The sequence below is a fragment of the Oncorhynchus clarkii genome, chromosome 17 (assembly GCF_045791955.1).
Source record: "Oncorhynchus clarkii lewisi isolate Uvic-CL-2024 chromosome 17, UVic_Ocla_1.0, whole genome shotgun sequence".
NCBI lineage: Eukaryota > Metazoa > Chordata > Actinopteri > Salmoniformes > Salmonidae > Oncorhynchus > Oncorhynchus clarkii.
In genome coordinates this window covers 3475463-3498690 of record NC_092163.1, presented here as the reverse complement: position 1 = coordinate 3498690, position 23228 = coordinate 3475463, and positions in this window count along the sequence as shown.

Here is a 23228-nt window from a genome sequence, read left to right as displayed (position 1 = left end):
ACTTTTAAGTTTCAATTATATTTTCATCAAACTAACAAGCAAATACTTGATGAATCTATTGTCACTAATCAACTTGCAAGGTTCCACAGATCAAAAGAAACTTGCAGATTGATGGCTGGGGCCCATCCGATGACAAGAGTCTGGGAAGATCCAATAGCCATATTTGACACATTTGTTAGAAGTAGTGCAAGATGGTAGTGTCTGTAATTTTACCATTTGTTAGAAGTAGTGTAAGATGGTAGTGTCTGTAATTTTGCCAAATCAAATTGTATTGGTCACATATACGTGGTTAGCAGATGTTTTTTGGGGGTGCAGCGATATGCTTGTTCTTCTAGCTTGGACAGTGCAGTAATATCTAACAGATTACACAACATATAACCAAAACACACACATCTAAGTAGGAATGAATTAAGACTATATACGTATCTTCTCTCAACCATCTTCATGAGGTAAAATAAAATCAAATGTTAAACATGTTTAGCAGATGTTATTGCGGCTTAATGTTTGTTTCTCGTTGCTCCAACAGTGCAGTAATAACTAACAAGTAATATCTAACAATTTCACAACAAAACACACACATCTAAGTAGGAATGAATTAAGACTATATACATACGGACGAGCCATGTCAGAGTGGAACGGACTAAGATACAGTAGAATAGTATAGAGAACAGTATATACAGTGCCTTGCGAAAGTATTCGGCCCCCTTGAACTTTGCGACCTTTTGCCACATTTCAGGCTTCAAACATAAAGATATAAAACTGTATTTTTTTGTGAAGAATCAACAACAAGTGGGACACAATCATGAAGTGGAACGACATTTATTGGATATTTCAAACTTTTTTAACAAATCAAAAACTGAAAAATTGGGCGTGCAAAATTATTCAGCCCCTTTACTTTCAGTGCAGAAAACTCTCCAGAAGTTCAGTGAGGATCTCTGAATGATCCAATGTTGACCTAAATGACTAATGATGGTAAATACAATCCACCTGTGTGTAATCAAGTCTCCGTATAAATGCACCTGCACTGTGATAGTCTCAGAGGTCCGTTAAAAGCGCAGAGAGCGTCATGAAGAACAAGGAACACACCAGGCAGGTCCGAGATACTGTTGTGAAGAAGTTTAAAGCCGGATTTGGATACAAAAAGATTTCCCAAGCTTTAAACATCCCAAGGAGCACTGTGCAAGCGATAATATTGAAATGGAAGGAGTATCAGACCACTGCAAATCTACCAAGACCTGGCCGTCCCTCTAAACTTTCAGCTCATACAAGGAGAAGACTGATCAGAGATGCAGCCAAGAGGCCCATGATCACTCTGGATGAACTGCAGAGATCTACAGCTGAGGTGGGAGACTCTGTCCATAGGACAACAATCAGTCGTATATTGCACAAATCTGGCCTTTATGGAAGAGTGGCAAGAAGAAAGCCATTTCTTAAAGATATCCATAAAAAGTGTCGTTTAAAGTTTGCCACAAGCCACCTGGGAGACACACCAAACATGTGGAAGAAGGTGCTCTGGTCAGATGAAACCAAAATTGAACTTTTTGGCAACAATGCAAAACGTTATGTTTGGCGTAAAAGCAACACACCATCCCCACTGTCAAACATGGTGGTGGCAGCATCATGGTTTGGGCCTGCTTTTCTTCAGCAGGGACAGGGAAGATGGTTAAAATTGATGGGAAGATGGATGGAGCCAAATACAGGACCATTCTGGAAGAAAACCTGATGGAGTCTGCAAAAGACCTGAGACTGGGACGGAGATTTGTCTTCCAACAAGACAATGATCCAAAACATAAAGCAAAATCTACAATGGAATGGTTCAAAAATAAACATATCCAGGTGTTAGAATGGCCAAGTCAAAGTCCAGACCTGAATCCAATCGAGAATCTGTGGAAAGAACTGAAAACTGCTGTTCACAAATGCTCTCCATCCAACCTCACTGAGTTCGAGCTGTTTTGCAAGGAGGAATGGGGAAAAAATTCAGTCTCTCGATGTGCAAAACTGATAGAGACATACCCCAAGCGACTTACAGCTGTAATCGCAGCAAAAGGTGGCGCTACAAAATATTAACTTAAGGGGGCTGAATAATTTTGCACGCCCAATTTTTCAGTTTTTGATTTGTTAAAAAAGTTTGAAATATCCAATAAATGTCGTTCCACTTCATGATTGTGTCCCACTTGTTGTTGATTCTTCACAAAAAAATACATTTTTTATATCTTTATGTTTGAAGCTTGAAATGTGACAAAAGGTCGCAAAGTTCAAGGGGGCCGAATACTTTCGCAAGGCACTGTACATATGATATGAGTAATACATAGACTAATATACAGTAGAATAGTATAGAATACAGTATATACATATGAGATGAGTAATACATAGACTAAGATACAGTAGAATAGTATGGAATACAGTATATACATATGAGATGAGTAATGCATAGACTAAGATACAATATAATAGTATAGAATACAGTATGTACATATGAGATGAGTAATGCCAGATATGTAAACACTATTAAAGTGACTAGTGTTCCATTCCTTAAAGTGGCCAGTGATTTCTGGTCTATGCCAATAGGCAGCAGCCTCTAATGTGCTAGTGATGGCTGTTTAAAAGTCTGATGGCCTTGAGATATAAGCTGTTTTTCAGTCTCTCGGTCCCAGCTTTGATGCACCTGTACTGACCTCGCCTTCTGGATGATAGTGGGGTGAACAGGCAGTGGCTCGGGTGGTTGTTGTCCTTGATGATCTTTTTGGCCTTCCTGTGACATCGGGTGGTGTAGGTGTCCTGGAGAGCCGGTAGTTTACCCCCGGTGATGCATTGTGCAGACCTCACTACCCTCTGGAGAGCCTTACGGTTGTGGGCGGAGTAGTTTCTGCGGTGATGCAGCCCGACAGGATGCTCTCGATTGTGCATCTGTAAAAGTTTGTGAGTGTTTTTGGTGACAAGCCAAATTTCTTCAGCCTCCTGGTCAACGCTGTCTGTGTGCGTGGACCATTTCAGTTTGTCTGGGATGTGTACGCAGAGGAACTTAAAACTTTCCACCTTCTCAGCTACTTTCCTGTTGATGTGGATAGGGGGTGCTCCCTCTGCTGTTTCCTGAAGTCCACAATCATCTCCTTTGTTTTGTTGACATTGAGTGAGGTTGTTTTCCTGACACCACACTCCGAGTGCTCTCACCTCCTCCCTGTAGGCCGTCTCATCGTTTTTGGTAATCAAGCCCACTACTGTTGTGTCATCTGCAAACTTGATGATTGAGTTGGAGGCGTGCATGGCCACGCTGTCATGGGTGAACAGGGAGTACAGGAGCGGGCTCAGAACGCACCATTGTGGGGCCCCAGTGTTGAGGATCAGCGGGGTGGAGATGTTGTTACCTACCCTCACCACCTGGGGGCAGCCTATCAGGAAGTCCAGGACCCCGTTGCACAGGGTGGGGTCGAGACCCAGGGTATCGAGCTTAATGAGGGTGCTATGGTGTTAAATGCTGAGCTGTAGTCGATGAACAGCATTCTTACATAGGTATTCCTCTTGTCCAGATGGGTTAGGGCAGTGTGCAGTGTGATTGCGTCGTCTGTGGACCTATTGGGGCGGTAAGAAAATTGGAGTGGGTCTAGGGTGTCAGGTAGGGTGGAGGTGATATGATCCTTGACTAGTCTCTCAAAACACTTCATGATGACGGAGGTGAGTGATACGGGGCGGTAGTCGTTTAGCTCCGTTACCTTAGCTTTCTTGGGAACAGGAACAAGGAGGTTACATTCTAGTTTGTTGTGTTCCGACTTATAAAACAGAAAGAATGATAAGTAATGTAAACATATCAGTAATTACCAGGAAGCTCTACAACATTTGTTTTAGAATCACACAAAGATTGTTTTAAATGATTAAATGTTTGAAAACTGGCCTCAGGTTGAGGGATCTGATTTGTATTAAACCTCACAGCAAGGCAGTTTTATCATGGGGAGATTTCATTCTGGTCTCTCTTAAAATCAACACTGTCTTTGGCAGGAGGAAAACCAATCTTGGAAGAACCAAAGCCGTCCAAACCAGCAAGACGACACCTCTGCTCCCAGATTGGAAATAGTTTTACCAAGTTCGGAAGCCTGAAAAGACATGAGAGGACACACACTGGGGAGAAGCCTTACTCCAAAATAGCAAAACGTCACCTCTGCTCCCATTGTGGGATGAGATTTAGCCAGTTAGTTAGCTTGAAAAGACATGAGAGGGTGTACACAGGAGAAAAGCCACACCATTGCTCCCAGTGTGGAAAGAGTTTTAAGCGGATAGACACCCTCAAAGCTCATGAGCGAATACACACAGGGGAGAAGCCTTACCGCTGCTCCCAGTGTGGAAAGCGTTTTAGCCTGAAAGCTCATGCGCGAATACACACAGGGGAGAAGCCTTACCAATGCGCCCAGTGTGCAAAGCGGTTTACCCATTTAAGAAGCCTGAAAGAACACATGAGACTGCACACAGTGGAGAAGCCTTACAAATGCTCAGACTGTGGGAAGACATGTTACACATCACAGTCACTTAAACATCATGTGCGAATCCACACAGGAGAGAATAATTACTTCTCCTAGCGTGTATATTGATATTTTACATCACATTGACTTAAAATTCATCAGAGAACATACACGGTGCTCCCATGGTTGTATATCGTTGACTGAGAATGTGTTTACTTGTTGTTATGAAATTAAATGGTACAAAGTATACTCAAACAAACATATACATGAATTGAATATTGAGTATGTGATAAAGGAATTTATATGTTTACGGTAATGACTAAAATATTCCACCCTGAAAGGAAATGTATTAGAATTACAAGACTATAATTCTCTAATATGCATAGGACAAGACTTTACTATTTAGCCATTTAAGTGAGACATTCAACGAAAAGAGGAACTGTCAACAGACAACTTGTGACAACTGTGAAACTGATAACAGGAAGGAGGTCTCCCCACCCAGGGAGGGGAGAAACTGTTAGGCTTGCAGACAACTGTGAAACTGATAACAGGAAGGAGGTCTCCCCACCCAGGGAGGGGAGAAACTGTTAGTCTTGCAGACAACTGTGAAACTGATAACAGGAAGGAAGTCTCCCCACCCAGGGAGGGGAGAAACTGTTAGGCTTGCAGACAACTGTGAAACTGATAACAGGAAGGAGGTCTCCCCACCCAGGGAGGGGAGAAACTGTTAGTCTTGCAGACAACTGTGAAACTGATAACAGGAAGGAGGTCTCCCCACCCAGGGAGGGGAGAAACTGTTAGGCTTGCAGACGATTATGTAACATGTTACGGAGAATATGATAATGTTATAATATAATATATAATATGATAATGTAATGTAATGTGTTGGTGTAGACTTGTAAATAGCATTGACAGCGTTAGAGAAGAGGGGCATTCATAAGGGGTATGGTAGATGGTATGACCAAATGTAATGTGTTGGAGTAGACTTGTAAATAGCATTGACAGCGTTAGAGAAGAGGGGCATTCATAAGGGGTATGGTAGATGGTATGACCAAATGTGAGGTATGAAAGGCTATGTGCTTGTAGGATTTTCAGAACGTTCTCTGAATAAAGAACGAACCTGTTGCAGACTGGGGGCTTTGTCTAATTATTCATGAACCTTTTAACCTTTTAACCTTTTAACCTTTTAACCTTTTAACCTTTTCTTACAAACCTCTGAGAATTGGTCAAAGCTATAGTGATGGTTGGGATAAAGATTCTCGTGACATTATGTCAGTTTGAATATAGAGTAGATCAGATTCCATGTGTTTAAATGATCATTTCTTAAACTCTGACTGTGTGTGTTTATCTGGGTGTCTTTCCTCCAGCACTACAGATAATCAAGTGATATTTTGGATGTGATGCATTTGTTCCATTGTTGACATTTGCATTTTTGGTCCACTCATGATTTAATGAAATGAAAATATTCACTGACTCTGTAATGGAACATTTTAATTAGAGGTCGACCGATTAATCGGAATGGCCGATTAATTAGGGCCGATTTCAAGTTTTCATAACAATCGGAAATCGGCATTTTTGGGCGCCAATTTTTTTATTTTATTATTATTTTTTATTTATTTAATCTTTATTTAACTAGGCAAGTCAGATACGAACGCATGTCATCTTATTTTCAATGACGGCCTAGGAACGTTCAGGGACAGCTCGGGGGATTCAATCTTGCAACCTTACAGTTAGTCCAACACTCTAACTACCTGATGACATTGCACTCCACGAGGAGCTTGCCTGTTATGGAATGCAGTAAGCCAAGTTAAGTTGCTTGCTAGCATTAAACTTATCTTATAAAAAACAATCAATCAACGACTGTCGTTGCTCCAATGTGTACTTAACCATAAACATCAATTCCTTTCTTAAAATCAATATGCAAGTATATATTTTTAAAACTGCATATTTAGCTAAAAGAAATCCAGGTTAGCAGGCAATATTAACCAGGTTAAATTGTGTCACTTCTCTTGCGTTCAGTGCACGCAGAGTCAGGGTATATGCAACAGTTTGGGCCGCCTGGCTCTTTGCGAACTAATTTGCCAGTATTTTACGTAATTATTACATAATATTGAAGGTTGTGCAATGTAACAGGCACATTTAGACTCATGGATGCCACCCGTCAGATAAAACACGGAACGGAATTAACGTTTTCTTTTCAAGGTGATAGTTTCCGGATTTGACCTAAGGCTCGTATTTGTGTGTGTTTATTATAGTTAAGTCTATGATTTGATATTTGATAGAGCAGTCTGACTGAGGGGTGGTAGGCAGCAGCAGGCTCGTAATAGTCAAAGGTCTATATATATGGTTTAGAGAGAAATAGTCGACGCGTTATAATTCCTGTAATAACTTGCGGCTGAACTTTATTTATTTATTTCACCTTTATTTAACTTGAAAGGGGTTCCTTCGTTATTTTACCGTTCATGTCTTCCATAGAGAATGACTTGATCTACTTCAGATAAGGTCTGTGTTTCGTGCTTAAACCGTCTCAGCGTTTTGATACCTGTGTAAATCTCACTACGATAAGGTAACGTGTGTCAACATATTTTCATAAATCCACTCTACAAAAAAATGATCTTCACTTATATTTAGCCAATATTGATCAGAGTTACCTTGTCCTATGGATATATACACAGTTATAACATTGGCAAGGTGGTGTAAGCCTACACGAAACACAGACCTTATTTTAAGTGAATCTAAAAATATCCTATGGAATAAATGAAGGAACCGCTTTTCAGATTTTGCTGGAAGGTGTCCTGGGAATTATGACTCGCACTCTGGTAGTCAATTCTTACCATGTCCATTATTAAAATAGGATTTCCTGCATATAGAAATGACAGTTTTTGTTTTCAACATTCATCACAGGTAACTTAAACTCTTTTTATTCAAACAGTTGAGAGTGTTTGTCTCCTAAGCAGACTCTTCAGTATCATTGTCACTTCAGAGCTGTGTGTGTGTGTGTGTGTGTGTGTGTGTGTGTGTGTGTGTGTGTGTGTGTGTGTGTGTGTGTGTGTGTGTGTGTGTGTGTGTGTGTGTGTGTGTGTGTGTGTGTGTGTTTTACAGATGGCAGAGAAAAGCAGCGCACCAGTGTGGGACTATTACATGGAATTGGCACCAGGGAAAGCAAGGTGTCCTATTTGTGATAAAGATGTAAGCATGGGGTCAGCAACGGCTAAATCAAAAAATACCACCAACCTGTGGAATCACCTTAAGAACACCCATCAAAAGCCCATAATTCTATTCAGTTCAAATAAAAGTGTTCATTGTTCATTCAGTATTGTTGCAATTGTCCCAGCCCATTTGTGCATAATCAATGCTTGGAGTTTGTCAGAATTTGTGGGGTTTTGTTTGTCCACCTGCCTGGAGTAGACTTGTAAATAGCATTGACAGCGTTTTGTACAAAAACCTGCCTCTTGAGGTTTGACGACAGGTTTTCAATGGGATTAAGGTCTGGGGAGTTTCCTGGCCATGGGCCCAAAATATCGATGTTTTGTTCCCCGAGCCACTTAGTTATTAGTTATCACTTTTTCCTTATGGCAAGGTGCTCCATCATGCTAGAAAAGGCGTTGTTCGTCACCGAACTGTTCCTGGATGGTTGGGAGAAGTTGCTCTCGGAGGATGTGTTGGTACCATTCTTTAGTCATGGCTGTGTTCTTAGGCAAAATTGTGAGTGAGCCCACTCCCTTGGCTGAGAAGCAACCCCACACATGAATGGTCCCAGGATGTTTTACTGTTGGCATGACACAGGGCTGATGGTAGCGCTCAACTTGTATTCTCCGGACAAGCTTTTTTCCAGATGCCCCAAACAATCGTAAAGAGGATTCATCAGAGAAAATGACTTTACCCCAGTCCTCAGCAGCCCAATCCCTGTACCTTTTGCAGAATATCAGTCTGTCAATTATGTTTTTCCTAGAGAGAAGTGGCTTCTTTGCTGCCCTTCTTGACACCAGGCCATCCTCCAAAAGTCTTTGCCTCACTGTGCGTGCAGATGCACTCACGCCTGCATGCTGCCATTCCTAAGCAAGCCCTGTACTGGTGGTACCCCGATCACGCAGCTGAATCAACTTTAGGAGACGTCCTGGCGCTTGTTAGACTTTCTTGCGCACGCTGAAGCCTTCACAATAATTGAACCGCTCTCCTTGAAGTTCTTGATGATCCGATAAATGGTTGATTTAGGTGCAATCTTACTGGCAGCAATATCCTTGCCTGTGAAGCCCTTTTTGTGCAAAGCAATGATGACGGCACGTGTTTCCTTGCAGGTAACCATGGGTGACAGAGGAAGAACAATGATTCCAAGCACCACCCTCCTTTTGAAGCTTCCAGTCTGTTATGCGAACTCAATCAGCATGAAAGAGTGATCTCCAGCCTTGTCCTCGTCAACACACCTGTGTTAACGAGATAATCACTGACATGATGTCAGCTGGTCCTTTTGTGGCAGGGATAAAATGCAGTGAAAATGTTTTTGGGGATTCAGTTCATTTGCATGGCAAAGAGGGACTTTGCAATTATTTGCAATTCATCTGATCACTCTTCATAACATTCTGCAGTATATGCAAATAGCCATCATACAAACTGAGGCAGCAGACTTTTATATTTGTGTCATTCTCCAAACTTTTGGCCACGACTGTACAGTGTTGGTAGGCTACCTACATGATGAGATTATTATGGATAAGAGCGACATTATTTTATTTGTGAAATGACAACCAAGCATCAATCATCATCATGTCACCAGAAGAAGACCATCAAAATGTATTGGAAAGGAGCATCAAGCTCAACACATGCACTTTCACCACCCTGTGAAGTTCATAACTTATTTCATCTGTAGCCTAATAAACTACATGGGTTCCCAAGTTTTAGAGGGAGGACCACACAACATATCATCGCGTGACTCCAAGTTAACTAAGATGTGATGGTTATTATATAAATATTTGCTCATAAAGGAGTTTCCATCGCCATTTCTCGCTTATACATGTTTACTGACACAAAACAGTAGAGTTCAAGAAGAGTTAAGAAAATTTGAGCAAATGAACTAAAGTAAAAAATTATAAAAGTAACACAATAAAATAACAATAACAAGGCTGTATACAGGGGGTACTGGTACCGAGTCAATGTGGAGGCTATATACAGGAGGTACCAGTACAGAGTCAATGTGGAGGCTATATACAGGAGGTACCAGTACAGAGTCAATGTGGAGGCTATATACAGGGGGTACCAGTACAGAGTCAATGTGGAGGCTATATACAGGGGGTACCAGTACAGAGTCAATGTGGAGGCTATATACAGGGGGTACTGGTACCGAGTCAATGTGGAGGCTGTATACAGGGGGTACCGGTACCGAGTCAATGTGGAGGCTATATACAGGGGGTACCGGTACCGAGTCAATGTGGAGGCTGTATACAGGGGGTACCGGTACCGAGTCAATGTGGAGGCTATATACAGGGGGTACCGGTACCGAGTCAATGTGGAGGCTGTATACAGGGGGTACCGGTACCGAGTCAATGTGGAGGCTATATACAGGGGGTACCGGTACCGAGTCAATGTGGAGGCTGTATACAGGGGGTACCGGTACCGAGTCAATGTGGAGGCTATATACAGGGGGTACCGGTACCGAGTCAATGTGGAGGCTGTATACAGGGGGTACCGGTACCGAGTCAATGTGGAGGCTGTATACAGGGGGTACCGGTACCGAGTCAATGTGGAGGCTATATACAGGGGGTACTGGTACCGAGTCAATGTGGAGGCTGTATACAGGGGGTACCGGTACCGAGTCAATGTGGAGGCTATATACAGGGGGTACTGGTACCGAGTCAATGTGGAGGCTATATACAGGGGGTACTGGTACCGAGTCAATGTGGAGGCTGTATACAGGGGGTACCGGTACCGAGTCAATGTGGAGGCTATATACAGGGGGTACCGGTACCGAGTCAATGTGGAGGCTGTATACAGGGGGTACCGGTACCGAGTCAATGTGGAGGCTATATACAGGGGGTACCGGTACCGAGTCAATGTGGAGGCTGTATACAGGGGGTACCGGTACCGAGTCAATGTGGAGGCTATATACAGGGGGTACCGGTACCGAGTCAATGTGGAGGCTGTATACAGGGGGTACCGGTACCGAGTCAATGTGGAGGCTATATACAGGGGGTACCGGTACCGAGTCAATGTGGAGGCTATATACAGGGGGTACTGGTACCGAGTCAATGTGGAGGCTGTATACAGGGGGTACCGGTGCCGAGTCAATGTGGAGGCTATATACAGGGGGTACTGGTACCGAGTCAATGTGGAGGCTATATACAGGGGGTACTGGTACCGAGTCAATGTGGAGGCTGTATACAGGGGGTACCGGTACCGAGTCAATGTGGAGGCTATATACAGGGGGTACCGGTACCGAGTCAATGTGGAGGCTGTATACAGGGGGTACCGGTACCGAGTCAATGTGGAGGCTATATACAGGGGGTACCGGTACCGAGTCAATGTGGAGGCTGTATACAGGGGGTACCGGTACCGAGTCAATGTGGAGGCTATATACAGGGGGTACCGGTACCGAGTCAATGTGGAGGCTGTATACAGGGGGTACCGGTACCGAGTCAATGTGGAGGCTGTATACAGGGGGTACCGGTACCGAGTCAATGTGGAGGCTATATACAGGGGGTACTGGTACCGAGTCAATGTGGAGGCTGTATACAGGGGGTACCGGTACCGAGTCAATGTGGAGGCTATATACAGGGGGTACTGGTACCGAGTCAATGTGGAGGCTATATACAGGGGGTACTGGTACCGAGTCAATGTGGAGGCTGTATACAGGGGGTACCGGTACCGAGTCAATGTGGAGGCTATATACAGGGGGTACTGGTACCGAGTCAATGTGGAGGCTATATACAGGGGGTACTGGTACAGAGTCAATGTGGAGGCTATATACAGGGGGTACTGGTACCAAGTCAATGTGGAGGCTATATACAGGGGGTACTGGTACAGAGTCAATGTGGAGGCTATATACAGGGGCTACTGGTACCGAGTCAATGTGGAGGCTATATACAGGGGCTACTGGTACCGAGTCAATGTGGAGGCTATATACAGGGGCTACTGGTACCGAGTCAATGTGCGGGGGTACAGGTTAGTCGAGGTAGTTTGTACATGTAGGTAGGGGTGAAGTGACATTTCATAGATAATGAGGGGTCAATGTAAATAGTCCAGGTGGCCATTTAATTAATTGTTCAGCAGTCTTATGGCTTGGGGGTAGAAGCTGTTAAGGAGCCTTTTGGTTCTAGACTTGGCGCTCCGGTACCGCTTGACGTGCGGGAGCAGAGAAAACAGTCTATGACTTGGGTGACTGGAGTATCTGACAATTTGTTGGGCTTTCTTTATATAGGTTCAGGATGGCAGGAAGCTTGACCCCAGTGATGTTCACAACCCTCTGTAGTGCATTACGGTCAGATGCCGAGCAGTTGCCATACCAGGCGGTGATGCAACCGGTCAGGATGCTCTCGATGGTGCAGCTGTAGAACTTTTTGAGGATCTGGGGACCCATGCCAAATCTTTTCACTCTCCTGAGGTGGAAAAGTTGTTGTCGTGCCCTCTTCACGACTGTCTTGGTGTGTTTGGACCATGATAATTAGTTGCTGATGTCTTCACGACTGTCTGTCCATGTGTCACTGTCTGTCACCTAAAAAATGTATCTCGACCTGTGTGCACCTACATTCTAAACTTCCATTCATAGGTTAGGTTGTAGCAACCTCGTGATGGGTATAGGGAAAATTCTAGTATCATATAGTAGCCTAAACCTGTTACATTGAACAGGGTGAATGGAATATGAATGACAGTCATCCAATATGATGTAATAGAAATAAGGCCATGCTCATGAGAAAACAAATCACATGGGATGCTGGAAAAACCCAGCAGCGTTGCAGTTCTTGACACAAACCTGCGCCTGGGACCTACTATCATACCCTGTTCAAAGGCTCTGAACTATTTTGTCTTCCCCATTCCCCCTCTGAATGGCACACATGCACAATCCATGTCTCATTTGTCTCAAGGCTTAAAAATCCTTATTTAAGCCATCTCCTCCCCTTCATCTACACTGACTGAAGTGGATTTATATAGTGGCATCAATAAGGGATCATAGCTTTAGCCTGGATTCACCTAGTCAGTTTATGTCATGGAAGGAGCAGGTGTTCTTAATGTTTTGTAGACTCAGTATAAAGCACCACAGATTATCAAGTTCTATTTGCATGTGATGCATTTGCTCTATTGTTTCCAGCGGGGTTGGGAAATTCCAGTCCTCGAGGGCCTGATTAGTGTCACAGTTTTACCCCAGCCCAAGCTAACACACCAGACTCCAATAATCACCTAATCATGATCTTCAGTTTAGAATGCAGTTTGATTAATCAGCGGTGTTTGCGGGATGGAGAAAAGGTGTGACAACAATCAGGCCCCCGAGGACTGGAGTTGCCCATCCCTGGTTTACAGGATGATTTGTATCTTAAAGAGCGTAGCTTTAAGGGATTAGTACCGTCACATCTAGATAAAAACGAATGTGAAAAATGAACAGAGCAAATGTGTTTTAACACACTACCTATTCGTAGAAGTATTTATTCATCATCCACATATTCATTTTAAGCTTCTACGTCTGTGTACAGGAAAGTATTATTTGGAAGACGTAAGAGAAAATATATCAGCTTATTGTTAAATTATTATGATGCTCTATCCAATACAAAAAGTGTAGTACCTATTGTTTCCAAACTGCGTTACCCACTCCAGCCAGCAGATGACGATGTGCGTCTTTCAACTGACTCTTCTTCCGTGACGTGTAATAGACTGGACGGGACGCTTCTTCAGGAACAACAAGGCGGCTACTCTTTCAACCACGTCGGTAGCTTGCTAGCCAACATAAAACTGAAAGATTGACGCTTTAGACCATGTTAATGTACATTAGCTAATCTCAGTGTTGTAAACGCAGTTCATTTGACGTATCAACTGGTTAACTTTAATGTAATTTGCTTGTTCAATTTGCAAAGTTGTTAAACACTGATACTGAGCCTAGCCGCTAATGCTACCTTACTAGCACTAGGCTAATCGCTAATTCTAACATCCCGGACCATGAGTTCACTAAACTACTCCTCCCCTGCTAAAGAAGAGGAGGCCTGCTGTATGGAGAATGAAGCTTTGGGGCTGAACATTGTCGTGAAAGAAGAAGATGATGTTATTGAGGAAACAGAGGAAGAACCTTTTAGAGAGGAAGAGGATGCTATCGCAGTAGAGGTGAAGAAGGAAGACGTTTTGAGAGTGAAAGAGGAGGAGACAGAATATCAGATTAACACCAGTGAGTACTGTCTTAAACGGGCACAAACTATGCAGTTAATGAACTAATGTGTGGTTTTTAAGGGGCATTCTACTGAAGTTCTACTTGAATATGTTGTTTAGTACTTTATAAATTCTTAAAGGGTCAATCTGCCTTTGGTACATATATTTTGGGGTCTTTTAAATTAGATGTATTAAATTCTCCACGTGGTCTACATTAAAGTCCTGCGCCTCTAGTATAACAGGCTTTTAAAATGCAATATTGGAGCATAATTTATACTTAAAATATCAAAGGGACGCAAAAGGCACCCATTTCGTGGAACAACCCTTTAACATTTGCATTTTAGGCCCTGTTTAGAGATATTAATGCCTCTTGTAAGACCCTTTGATTTTAATATATATAAATTCACTATCTGTTTGATGTTCTTGTTCACACAGGAGAGAGACATGACTATCGTGGATCCTCTGCGGAGCCTCAACAACATCCTGATGCTGACGAGGCAGAGAAGAGTCTCTCCAGATCAGAACACCAGATGGTACAGCTTGGTCTGGTCTAGCATACAGCTTGCTCTATCTGGGTCTGGGCTTCAGTAAAGCACTTCATGACAGCGGTGACATCAGCATCCATAATGATATGTGTCTGTGTCCCCTCTTTATGGTTACCAGGACAACGCTAGCCCTTCCTCCCTCCCGGAGTCCCCGTGTCGTGCCTCTCCCGGTAGCACCTTACTGCTGGGTATGAAGAGGTTGTCTGTGCTGCTGGTGGACTGCAGGAAAACAACAGGGCTGAGTGGAACTGTGAGAGGAGGAGAAGAGAAGAAAGGATCAGATTTGACTCATCAAAGTAAGTGCTGTAGTTTAGTTGAACAAATTCAACAGATCTGCCCATCTGTTACCAGGACAACCAACAGAGTTCTGTTAGTTGACAGGAAGATAGACTGGTGGATATGGATGTTATGAATATCGTAACACTGAAAAAGGATTCTGCCAATGAAAAGAGAGAAACCAATAGACCATATAAAACCTTGATGAAAGTTAGCTTTAGAGAGAACGAAAACATGTTTCCTAAAAACATTATCGATGTTACATTGCCTGTCCCAGTCAACCCCCCCCCCCCCCCCCCCCCTATCTTTACAAGACTGTAGAACAGGCAAACAAAACTCAAGACACTTCAATGTGGTCTGTATTGCTTCATTAACATCTGATCTACAGGACTTGTTAAACTGGCAAATATATATTTTAAAACCAGCTTCTTTTTTTTGTCTTGGCCTCCATCTCTGTAATGGACAAAATTAATTAATTTCCTTCTAACAGGTCAAATGAAGCCTGAACTCCAACATACAGACCTTAACAGAACATGGTTTAATATATATACTATATAGACCTTAAAGAACATGGTTTAATATATATATACTATATAGACCTTAACAGAACATGGTTTAATATATATATACTATATAGACCTTAACAGAACATGGTTTAATATATATATACTATATAGACCTTAACAGAACATGGTTTAATATATATATACTATATAGACCTTAACAGAACATGGTTTAATATATATATACTATACAGACCTTAACAGAACATGGTTTAATATATATACTATATAGACCTTAACAGAACATGGTTTAATATATATATACTATATAGACCTTAACAGAACATGGTTTAATATATATACTATATAGACCTTAACAGAACATGGTTTAATATATATACTATATAGACCTTAACAGAACATGGTTTAATATATATATACTATATAGACCTTAAAGAACATGGTTTAATATATATACTATATAGACCTTAACAAACATGGTTTCATATATATACTATATAGACCTTAAAGAACATGGTTTAATATATATATACTATACAGACCTTAACAGAACATGGTTTAATATATATATACTATATAGACCTTAACAGAACATGGTTTAATATATATATACTATACAGACCTTAACAGAACATGGTTTAATATATATATACTGTATAGACCTTAAAGAACATGGTTTCATTTGGAAATGATTAACTTTATTGATTTCATGTACTCTCTACTTCTCAACACACGTGACCGTCCTCCTTGATAATGAACTCTATTCAGAGTGCTAGAGCCACAACACTCACTACAGCACAATAAGGGGTCTGTGTATTTAACAGATGTTGAGATCAGAAACAAATCAGTCCCTTTGTTGCTCTGTTTCAGAGCTACTCTGCTTTCTGAGGAAGGAAAGCCTTTTCAACTCTAAAGGTGTATTTGTCTGCCATTTAGGCTGCAACACCGATACAGTGGAACCCCCTGATCTGTTGTTTTATGAAGGGTCACCTACTCCCGGTACCCAAACAGCTAGTCCCATCCTGGGATTTTTATCTTGTGCTTGAGGCCATTGCCGCTGTTGGAGCCGCTGGAAAGAATAGAAATGAGATTTATCTTGTTTAAAACCGCTTTACTTTAGCCATTACATCCGTATCATGAGTTCCACCCCCGTACCTTCATGAGGTTCTATAGTAGCAAGGATCTGACACCTCCGGGGGGCTTGATGGCTCGATCCACCAGAGGTATGGCTACATCATAGGCATTGTTCAAAGGCATCTCTGTTCAAGAGATCTGTAATGATGCATGTTGTGGTGATGAACCTTCATGAGGTTCTATAGTAGCAAGGATCTGACACCTCCAGAGGGCTTGATGGCTCGATCCACCAGAGGTATGGCTACATCATAGGCATTGTTCAAAGGCATCTCTGTTCAAGAGATCTGTAATGATGCATGTTGTGGTGATATACCTTCATGAGGTTCTACTGACTGGACATCACTACACATACGGTGAGTAGAGTGGGGACCTCTGAGGGATGATCCTAGACTTGGCATCAGAGAGTACAGTGGGGACCTCTGAGGGATGATCCTAGACTTGGCATCGGAGAGTACAGTGGGGACCTCTGAGGGATGATCCTAGACTTGGCATCGGAGAGTACAGTGGGGACCTCTGAGGGATGATCCTAGACTTGGCATCGGTGAGTAGAGTGGGGACCTCTGAGGGATGATCCTAGACTTGGCATCGGAGAGTACAGTGGGGACCTCTGAGGGATGATCCTAGACTTGGCATCGGTGAGTACAGTGGGGACCTCTGAGGGATGATCCTAGACTTGGCATCGGAGAGTACAGTGCCTCCGGACAGTATTCAGACCCCTTGACTTTTTCCTCGTTTTGTTAGGTTACAACCTTATTCTAAAAACACAATACCCCATACTGACAAAGAACACATTACTGACAAAGAACACATTACTGACAAAGAACACATTACTGACAAAGAACACATTACTGACAAAGCGACAAAAAAAAAGTTTGATATTTTTGTTAATTAATTTAAAAAAATACAAAACTGAAATATTACATTTACTTAAGTATTCAGACCCTCTACTCAGAACTCTGATAACCTGCTCCAAAGCAGAACCTGCTGCTTTTTCATCAAAGATCTCTCTTAAAGGAGGCCTGTAGCATCTAATGATGAAACATTATGGAGTCTTAAAGGAGGACTGTAGCATCTAATGATGAAACATTATGGAGTCTTAAAGGAGGACTGTAGCAAGTAATGATGAAACATTATGGAGTCTTAAAGGAGGACTGTACCATCTAATGATGAAACATTATGGAGTCTTAAAGGAGGCCTGTATCACCTAATGATGAAACATTATGGAGTCTTAAAGGAGGACTGTAGCATCTAATGATGAAACATTATGGAGTCTTAAAGGAGGACTGTAGCATCTAATGATGAAACATTATGGAGTCTTAAAGGAGGACTGTAGCATCTAATGATGAAACATGATGGAGTCTTAAAGGAGGACTGCGATGGAAGGAAAGGGGATATCTAGTCAGTGAATCCATTCATCCTAAATGTCTTCCGCATTGAACACAACCCCTCTGAATCAGAGAGGTGTGGGGGCTGGTTAATCGACGTCCACGTCATCTTTGCCCGGGGAGCAGTTGTTGTTGTTGTTGGGGGTTAACTGCCTTGCTCAAGTTCAGAACAGCAGATTTGTTTTCTTTATTGCGGGCGTGGGGATTTGAACCGGAGACCTTTCTGTTACTGGCCCAATATTCTTAATAACCTCTTAGTCTACAAATGTTCCAACTTCAATTCATTATTTCTCAATGATGCTTCAAAGGAGAAGTTTACCCAACATCCAGAAACTCCTAGGTGATTCCATACATTGAAACTAGTCCAGTGGATTTTTTCCCTCTCCCTCTCTCTCCCTGTAGTGCTGTATTGAAACAGCTGCTCTCCCTCTCTCTCCCTGTAGTGCTGTACTGAAACAGCTGCTCTCCCTCTCTCTCCCTGTAGTGCTGTACTGAAACAGCTGCTCTCCCCCTCTCTCTCTCCCTGTAGTGCTGTACTGAAACAGCTGCTCTCCCCCTCTCTCTCTCCCTGTAGTGCTGTACTGAAACAGCTGCTCTCCCTCTCTCTCCCTGTAGTGCTGTACTGAAACAGCTGCTCTCCCTCTCTCTCCCTGTAGTGCTGTACTGAAACAGCTGCTCTCCCTCTCTCTCCCTGTAGTGCTGTACTGAAACAGCTGCTCTCCCCCTCTCTCTCTCCCTGTAGTGCTGTACTGAAACAGCTGCTCTCCCCCTCTCTCTCCCTGTAGTGCTGTACTGAAACAGCTGCTCTCCCTCTCTCTCCCTGTAGTGCTGTACTGAAACAGCTGCTCTCCCTCTCTCTCCCTGTAGTGCTGTACTGAAACAGCTGCAAAACGTGTCTCGTGACGTTGCTGGATGCGGGCCTCACTCTGCTGCTTTGCCAGTTAATTTGTTATTTTATTACAGCTATGGCCTTTGTCTTTCACCTGGAGTTGTTTATTGAGGTCTGAGAAAAAAACACTTTTCGACCTGTAAAATGTATGTAAATATGATGATGCCATAGTGAATTCATGACATGTGACTGAACAAGCCTATTCATACTGTATAACATGACTATATACATTATTATATACACTATATTCGGAAAGTATTCAGACCCCTTGACTTTTCCATATTTAGTTACGTTACAGCCTGATTCAATCTACACACAATGCCCCTTAACGACAAAGTGAAAACAGGTTTTCAGACCTGTTTGCAAATGTAAAAAAAATATATCTTATTTACATAAGTATTCAAACCCTTTGCTATGAGACTCGGAATGGAGCTGAGGTGCATGCTGTTACTGTTGATCATCTTTGAGATGTTTCTACGACCTGATTGGAGTACACCTGTGGCAAATTAAATTGATTGCACGTGATTTGGATGTCAGAGCAAAAACCAAGCCCTGAGGTCAAAGGAGTTGTCCTTAAGACAGGATTGAGTGACATCACAGAACGGGGGAAGTGTACCAACACATTTCTGCAGCATGTTAAGGTAGCATGAAGGTCCCAAAAAACACAAGGTCCTCGATCATTCTTAAAAGGAAGAAGTGTGGAACCACCAAGACTCTACCAAAAGCTGGCTGCCTGGCCAAACTGAACAATCGGTGGAGAAGGGCCTTGGTTAGGGAGGTGACCAAGAACCCGATGGTCACTGACAGAGCTCCAGAGTTCCTCTGTGGAGATGGGATAACCTTCCAGAAGGACAACCAACTCTGCAGCACTGGTAGAGTGGCCAGATGGAAGCCACTCCTCAGTATAAGGCACCTGACAGCCCGCTTGGAAAACTCCAAACTCCAAGTCTCAGAATGTCCTTGAGCTGAATTCCAAGCATCACGTCTGGTGGAAACTTGGCATCAGGATGTTTTGCAGCAGGGAGACTTGTTAGGACTGAGGGAAAGATGAACGGAACAAGGTACAGAGAACAGTAAAAGGCACATGAAAGTCTGCTTGGAGTTTGCCAAAAGGCACCTAAAGGACTCTCAGACCATGAGAAACAAGATTCTCTGATCTGATGAAACCAAGATTGAACTCTTTGGCCTGAATGCCAAGTGTCAGGTCTGGAGGAAACCTGGAACCATCCCTACAGTGAAGTGTGGTGGTGGCAGCATCATGGTGTGGGGATATTTTTCAGCGGCAGGGACTGGGAGACTAGTAAGATCGAGGGAAAGATGAACAGAGCAAATTACAGAGAGATAATTGATGGAAACCTGCTCCAAAGCACTCAGGACCTCAGACTGGGGCAAAGGTTCACCTTCCAACAGGACAACGCAGACGTGGCTTCGGGACAAGTCTCAGAATGTCCTTGAGTGGCCCAACCAGAGCCCGGACTTGAACCTGATCAAACATCTCTGGAGAGACCTGAAAATAGCTGTGTAGCAATGCGAAACATCCATCCTGACAGAGCTTGAGAGGATCTGCAGAGAATGAGAGAAACTCCCCAAGTACAGGTGTGCCAAACTTGTAGTGTCATACCCAAGAAGGCTCAAGGCTGTAATCACTGCCAAATGTGTTTCAACAAAGTACTGAGTAAATGTTCTGAATTCTTTTGTAAATGTGATATTTCAGTTTTTAATTTGTAAAAAAAAACAACAATCTAAAATCCTGTTTTTGCTTTGTCATTACGGGGTATATTTTGTACATTTTAATGAGCTAAAAAAAATACAATTTAATCAGTTTTAGAAAACAGTCAAGGGGTCTGAATACTTTCCGAAGGCACTGCGTGTATACAGTTGAAGTCGGACGTTTACATACACTTAGGTTGGAGTCATTAAAACCAGTTTACATACACTTAGGTTGGAGTCATTAAAACTAGTTTACATACACTTAGGTTGGAGTCATTAAAACTAGTTTACATACACTTAGGTTGGAGTCATTAAAACTAGTTTACATACACTTAGGTTGGAGTCATTAAAACTTGTTTACATACACTTAGGTTGGAGTCATTAAAACTAGTTTACATACACTTAGGTTGGAGTCATTAAAACTCGTTTACATACACTTAGGTTGGAGTCATTAAAACTCGTTTACATACACTTAGGTTGGAGTCATTAAAACTTGTTTACATACACTTAGGTTGGAGTCATTAAAACTAGTTTACATACACTTAGGTTGGAGTCATTAAAACTCGTTTTTCAACCACTCCACTAATTTCTTGTTAACCAGCTATAGTTTTGGAAAGTCGGGTAGGACATCTACTTTGTGCAAGTCATTTTTTTTTTGTACAAGTCATTTTTCCAACATTTGTTTACAGAAGTTTACATACTCTATAAACAGCTTGGAAATTTCCAGAAAATTATGTAATGGCTTTAGAAGCTTCTGATAGGCTAAGTGACATAATTTGTGTCAATTGGAGGTGTACCTGTGGATGTATTTCAAGGCCTACCTTCAAACTTGACACCAGGAGAAAATCAAAAGAAATCAGCCAAGACCTCAGAAAGAAATGGAAGACCTCCACAAGTCTGGTTCATCCTTGGGAGCAATTTCCAAACGCCTGAAGGTACCACGTTCATCTGTACAAACAATAGTACGCAAGTATAAACACCATGGGACCACGCAGCTGTCATTTCGCTCTGGAAGGAGATGCGTTGTGTCTCCTAGAGATGAACGTGCTTAGGTGCGAAAAGTCCAAATCAATCCCAGAAGAATAGCAAAGGACCTTGTGAAGATGCTGGAGGAAACGGGTAAAAAAGTATCTATATCCACAGCAAAACGTGATATGACAACAGCCAGTGAAAGTGCAGGGCGCCAAATTCAAGCAACAGAAATCTCATAATTAAAATTCCTCAAACATACAAGTCTCTTATACCATTTTGAAGGTAATCTTGTTGTTAATCCCATCACAGTGTCCGATTTCAAAAATGCTTTACAGTGAAAGCACACCAAATGATTACGTTAGGTCACCGCCAAGTCACAGAAAAACACAAAAAGAAGAAATAGAGAGAGAATGAGTCACTAACCTTTGATCTTCATCAGATGACACTCATAGGACTTCATGTTACACAATACATGTATGTTTTGTTCGATAAAGTGCATATTTATGTCCAAAATTTTACAATTACAGAAATACTCATAATAAACATTGATAAAAGATACAAGTGTTATACATGGAACTTTAGGGAAACTTCTCCTAAATGCAACCGCTGTGTCAGATTTTTAAAAAACTTTACGTAAAAAGCATACCATGCAATAATCTGAGTACGGAGCTCAGAGACCAAAACAGCCAAACAGATATCTGCCATGTTGTGGAGTCAACATTAGTCAGAAACGGCATTATAAATATTCACTCATCTTTGATGTTCTTCATCAGAATGCACTCCAAGGAATCCCAGTTCCACAATAAATGTTTGATTTGTTCGATAAAGTTTATAATTTATGTCCAAATTCCTCCTTTTGTTAGCGCGTTCAGCCCTGTAATCCAAATTCATGACGCACAAGCAGACAAAGTCAAAAAGTTCCGTTACAGTCCGTAGAAACATGTCAAACGAAGTATAAAATCAATCTTTAGGATGTTTTTAACATAAATCTTCAATAATGTTCCAACCAGAGAATTCCTTTGTCTGTAGAAATGCAATGGAATGCAAGCTAACTCTCACATGAACGCGCATTGTCAGATCATGGCTCCTGGCAGTCCTCTGACTCATCCCCCTCTCATTCGGCCCCCTTCACAGTAGAAGCATCAAACAAGGTTCTAAAGACTGTTGACATCTAGTGGAAGCATTAGGAAGTGCAAGATGACCAATATCCCACTGTATCTTCAATAGGGGATGCGTTGAAAAACGACAAACCTCTGCCTGATGGTCTATTTTGGAGAGCGTCTGTCCCAATGTCTGCATTTTTCTCGCTTATGGCATCAAAATCTAACATTTCCAGCCCCTCGGCATAGTTAGGATTTGCATTGTTGCTGAGGTCAGTGATCAATCTTTCCGTGGGGGAAGGTCCACTGATTAGAGGGGGAATGGGTGTAAACCCATCTGATGGATTGCTCATTGTTATGATTATCAATTATTTCAATTTACGTCTCTCTTTAAATAACCACTGTCTTTGGCAGGAGGAACACCAATCTTCAAGGAACCAAAGATGTCCAAACCAGCAAGACGACACCTCTGCTCCCAGTGTGGAAAGAGTTTTAACCAGTTAGGAAGCCTGAAAGCTCATGAGCGAATACACACAGGGGAGAAGCCTTACCACTGCTCCCAGTGTGGAACTAGGTTTACCAGATTAGGAAGCCTGAAAAGACATGAGAGGATACACACAGGAGCGAAGCCACACCATTGCGCCCAGTGTGGAAAGAGTTTTAACAAGTTAGGAAACATGAAATCTCACGAGCGAATACACACAGGGGAGAAGCCTTACCACTGCTCCCATTGTGGAAAAAGTTTTAGAGAGTCAGGAAACCTGAACGCTCATAAGCGAATACACACAGGGGAGAAGCCTTACCGCTGCTCCCACTGCGGAAAGCGTTTTAACCATTCAGGAAAGCTGAAAGAACACATGAGACTGCACACAGGGGAGAACCCTTGCAAATGCTCAGACTGTG